The sequence below is a fragment of the Triturus cristatus genome, chromosome 1_1 (genome assembly GCF_964204655.1).
Source record: "Triturus cristatus chromosome 1_1, aTriCri1.1, whole genome shotgun sequence".
Lineage (NCBI taxonomy): Eukaryota > Metazoa > Chordata > Amphibia > Caudata > Salamandridae > Triturus > Triturus cristatus.
The window spans coordinates 103,690,773-103,696,113 of NC_140579.1; the positions used below are offsets into that span (position 1 = coordinate 103,690,773).

The 5,341-nt window shown below is 40.9% G+C and overlaps 1 long non-coding RNA gene and 1 pseudogene across 1 annotated transcript; both read right to left on the minus strand.

Moving 5' to 3' along the window:
* Window positions 1-768: 768 nt before the first annotated feature.
* LOC146869644 (uncharacterized) lies at window positions 769-2,855 on the minus strand (annotated as a pseudogene).
* A 655-nt stretch (window positions 2,856-3,510) lies between these two features.
* On the minus strand, window positions 3,511-5,047 carry LOC146869645 (uncharacterized). The gene is made up of 3 exons (XR_014962832.1): window positions 4,979-5,047; window positions 4,063-4,116; window positions 3,511-3,727 (listed from the first exon to the last, which is right to left on the minus strand). It is a non-coding gene; the product is annotated as an uncharacterized LOC146869645 (long non-coding RNA).
* Between the last annotated feature and the right edge of the window lie 294 nt (window positions 5,048-5,341).

Sequence of the window (5,341 nt, forward strand, 5' to 3'; positions counted from 1 at the left end):
CTTAATGATTTCCTCGTGTCTTTATGTACCAGGAGTCTACCCTAAACCCTCATCTAAAAATTGACGTTTAATAGAAGTGCAGTATACAGGGGTAAGAGCAATAAGTGAGGTGGTGATGTTGTTTGGGCATTTACGTTGTCCTTAGCATCACACGAAAATGCCAATTTTTAGATATAAGAGGCAATTTTATATTTCACTACACAGATCCCTGCAGTATTTTCCCTCGAAAGAAGGCGGTACTCACCTAGGAACGTGAGTACCTATGTACGAAACTCAATGATGATGCCACCTGATACTACATCATAGTGGTGACCAGTTAACACCACCAGAGGAAAATATTGGTTAAGGCTTTCAGGTAGACAACTGGTGCATGAAGACACCAGTAAATCATTAAATTCACTCTCATTTGATTAAGACATGCTACACTTGTGGAAGGTGAGTGTCCTTTCCACATGCCTCTACCCCCTCCCCACGCCCATTAGATTTTTTGAGACAGGTTTTCTGCCTGAACCTTTTAGGGCATGCAGAACACTGAAACGGTATGTGCCCAATGTGGATTCTCTAATGTCGAATTAAACTAGCTTTCTCACTAAAGCTTTTTTGGGATTAGGAGCACTGATGAGGTTTTTGCCCAGTGTGAGTTCTCTCACGTTGCGTGAGATACATTTTGTGACTGAAGGTTTTCTGGCATTCAGTTCACTGATAAGGTTTGTGCCCTATGTGCGTTCTCTCATGTTGAGTGAGACTTTGTCTCAGTCTGAAGCTTTTCTAGCATTCAGAACACTGATAAGGTTTTTGCCCAGTGTGGATTCCCTCATGCACAGTTAAACCTGATCTGTGACCGAAACGTTTTTGGCATTCAGAGCACTGATACGGTTTTTCTCCAGTGTGAGTTCTCTCATGTTGGGCAAGAGCATATTTCTGACTGTAGCTCTTCCAGCATACAGTGCACTAATAAGGTTTTTGCCCAGTGTGAGTTCTCTCATGTTTAGTGAGATTTGTTTTCTGACTAAAGTTTTTCTGGCATTCAGAACACTGATACGGTTTTTGCCCAGTGTGAGTTCTCTCATGTTTAGTGAGATTTGTTTTCTGACTGAAGTTTTTCTGGCATTCAGAACACTGATATGGTTTTAGTCCAGTGTGAGTTCTCTCATGTTGAGTGAGACTAGATTTCTGACTGAAGCTTTTCCAGCATTCAGAGCACTGATAAGGTCTTTGTCCAGTGTGAGTTCTCTCATGTTTAGTGAGACTTTGTTTCAATCGGAACGTTTTCTGGCATTCACAACACTGATGCGGTTTGAGCCCGGTATGAATTCTCTCATGCAGAGATAAACCTGATCTGTGACAGAAACGTTTTTGGCATTCAGAGCACTGATACGTTTTTTCTCCAGTGTGAGTTCTCTCATGTTGTGCAAGGTCAGATCTCTGACTGAAGCTCTTCCAGGATTCAGAGCACTGATACGGTTTTTCTCCAGTGTGAGTTCTCTCATGTCTTGCAAGATCAGATCTCTGACTGAAGCTCTTCGAGCATTCAGAGCACTGATGCGGTTTTTCTCCAGTGTGAGTTCTCTCATGTTGTGCAAGGTCAGATCTCTGACTGAAGCTCTTCCAGCATTCAGAGCACTGATACGGTTTTTCTCCAGTGTGAGTTCTCTCATGTCTTGCAAGATCAGATCTCTGACAGAAGCTCTTCCAGCATTCAGAGCACTGATACGGTTTTTCTCCAGTGTTAGTTCTTTCATGTTGTGCAAGGTCAGATCTCTGACTGAAGCTCTTCCAGCATTCAGAGCACTGATACGGTTTTTCTCCAGTGTCAGTTCTCTCATGTCTTGGGCAAGAGCATATTTCTGACTGAAGCTCTTCCAGCATACAGTGCACTAATAAGGTTTTTGCCCAGTGTGAGTTCTCTCATGTTTAGTGAGATTTGTTTTCTGACTAAAGTTTTTCTGGCATTCAGAGCACTGATACGGTTTTTCTCCAGTGTGAGTTCTCTCATGTTGTGCAAGGTCAGATCTCTGACTGAAGCTCTTCCAGCATTCAGAGCACATATACGGTTTTTCTCCAGTGTGAGTTCTCTCATGTTGTGCAAGGTCAGATCTCTGACTGAAGCTCTTCCAGTATTCAGAGCACTGATACGGTTTTTCTCCAGTGTGAGTTCTCTCATGTCTTGCAAGATCAGATCTCTGACTGAAGCTCTTCCAGCATTCAGAGCACTGATACGGTTTTTCTCCAGTGTGAGTTCTCTCATGTTGTGCAAGGTCAGATCTCTGACTGAAGCTCTTCCAGCATTCAGAGCACTGATACGGTTTTTCTCCAGTGTGAGTTCTCTCATGTCTTGAAAGATCAGATCTCTGACTGAAGCTCTTCCAGCATTCAGAGCACATATACGGTTTTAGTCCAGTGTGAGTTCTCTCATGTTGAGCGAGACTAGATTTCCTACTGAAGCTGTTCAAGCATTCAGAGCACTGATAAGGTCTTTGCCCAGTGTGAGTTCTCTCGTGGTAAGTGAGACTTATTTTCTGACTAAAGGTTCTCTGGCATTCAGAACACTGATACGGTTTTAGCCCAGTGTGAGTTTTCTCATGTTGAATTAAACCAAATCTCATACTGAATCTTTTCTGGCATTCTGACCACTGATCAGGATTTTGTCCAGTGTGGATTCTCTTGTGTCGAGTTAGAGTAGCCTTGTGACTAAAGCTTTTTTGACACTCAGAGCACTGATAAGGTTTTTGTCCACTGCAAGTTCTCTCATGTTTAGTGAGGTGGGATTGAGAACTAAATCTGTTCTTACATTCATTGGTCTTATTCGAGTTGTGTGTATCTCCAAGTTGGATTTTTTCCTGGATACATTTCATCTTAGGACTGAATCTGATTCCAGAGTCAGTATTACTTCATGTTACACTCAGCATTAACTTTTAAATATACTACACATACTCTGCCAAACAGTTGTATTTAATGAATCATAGATTTATTAAGAGATCGTTTTTCCTACATTTAAAGGCAGTCTATCTAACTTGCTCAATACACTTTCACAGAGGATCCCCCTGTTTTTTATTAAGATGTCCCTCATGGAATAATTTTTTCTCAAAGTTATGCCCAGGTCAGTTCTTTCAAGTTAATTTAGACTCATTTTGTGACTTCAGTTTATCGCATTGGATTTAGGAGTTTTAAAAGCACTGACAATGTCTTTGGGGTTTAGTGCTTACATTTAACCTAAATTTGTTCATACAAGTAATGATCGGTGATTAAGACATGCAACAATGATTTTTTTTTAATTATCAATAGCATAACAGAGGGCTCGTTTAAGCTTCCTATCCCAGTACTAGCTTTTTTTGCTCTGTGGCTAAAGCTGCAGTAGGTACATGATTGACTTTGGCAGTCTGAGACACTTTGAAATAACTGAGATCAACCCAAGAGACAGAGTTCCTGGAGAGCTTTAAAATGTAGAATATTTTACTTTCTTCAACATAAATCTTTTCATCATGTTTCACTAAAGTACATTTCTTTTTTGGTTCATGTTTCAGTGACTTGTACAAATAAAGTTAGAGAGTATAAATGGACACACAGAAATAATATTTATGACTGTTTTCTTTGCAGAAAGAAGGCCTTTACAGAAATGAGATAGGAACTCGGTTTGAGCTGCATTTCCGACAGGGGAGAAACAGCTCTAGGACACTGTGTAGATATGGAGCTTGGAAGCACTGGAACTCAAGGTTGCGAAAGCAAACTGAGGGGATATCGAAAAAAGAAACACAAGTTACACATACATTGCAAAACAGATTTTCAGAAGCATCCAACACCAACAATTTACTCTTTCTGTGACAACGGCTGGCATCACAGAAAATATTTTAACACCTTTAATAAAATATTAGATACTGTTTACTCCACTGCCCACTTAGAGGATTAATCTATTCCTTATTTCAGCAATCTATGAAGGGACATTTCATTCAACAAATGAATTGGCCTTGTACTCTGTGATTTAAATGCCCCTGTCTGCTGAGTCTGTGTCCAGTTAGCTCAGTGGAATTCACAGTTTCAAATTTTGGAAAAGATAAGGCTTACTTTGTGGCCTGAAATTCGTCAGACTCCTCCAACAAGATCCTGGTACTGCAACACCTGACAAAGCAAAGAAAACACCACAACAGTAAAGGAAACCAAAAAGGACAAGAAAAGACCAACAAAATAAAGAGAGGGAAGAGAATGAAAGACTAGCTTCCACTCTCACGACAGGGACCAAGCTGGACCAGTGAATTGTCAGACAAGACAGAAAAGTACAGAATGAGAGGACATGATGAGGTGGAAGTGAGATGCAGAGAGAAAAGACGCGGAAAGAACCATTCAAGAGAGGATAGTATCACTTGAGGTAGAAATGACGCAGAAAGAACAAACAGAAGGAGCATAGTATCAAGTGGGTAGAGGAGGAGACAAATGCAGAGATAGTCAAGGAACTGCTAGGCAACACGGGAGGCAAGCACTCACGGCCAGTGCATCAAAACCTGGAAAACAACTGGACCTGCACCACGCCGCCAACGTGTTCCTGGAGGAACGTGGCTCCATCAGGTGGGTGCCAGGGTACACAGGTGGTCAGCTACAATAGCGGGAACAAAAAGATATTAGGATGATATTTGAAGGAACACAGGCAGGCAGCACGCCGTTACAAAACCGTGACCGGTTGTGCACTTTGTCAGAGAACTCTTACTATTAATAAAGACCCTAAAGTAAGAGGCAAGCAGACAAAAGCATAGTACAATTTATGAAATTGGAGATAATTCGCTGGGCACTTGAGTGTACTATTATAAGGAAATATGAGAAAGTGGCTTCCGTAAAGCAAATCTTTTTTTATTATCAGAAGTTTGATAGCAACACAAATAGTGTAGTGAGGAAGTGAAAAGTGAAAGTTGTAGAGACATAAAAAAACAAAAACAGAGCTCGGGAGAGAAAATAGAGGAAAAAGAAGCAGGGTAAAAGGAAACCTTACCTGACAGTTATTTATTTTGTTTCTCCAAGAGTGATGTCCGCAACGCACTGCGTGGCTTCCCAGAATACTTTGAAAAGAAGGAAAGACATGCTTTAACCAAGAGCTTATTTGCATCAGATGACAATCGCGCTTCGTCCCATTTTCCAAATAACCGTCCTGAACCTACAAAACAAAAGGAACTCTTGTTCTGTGGAAATCATTGTCAAGCATCTATGGTTTAGAAAAAACACTTTATTCTCTTAGTATCTATGACCAAACCAAAAGACATCTTCCTCCAAATCCAAACCTTGTAGTACAAGAACACACCAATAACCAGGAACCCTTGCTGAAAAAGGTCTGAATGAATACACAGTGCACACACAG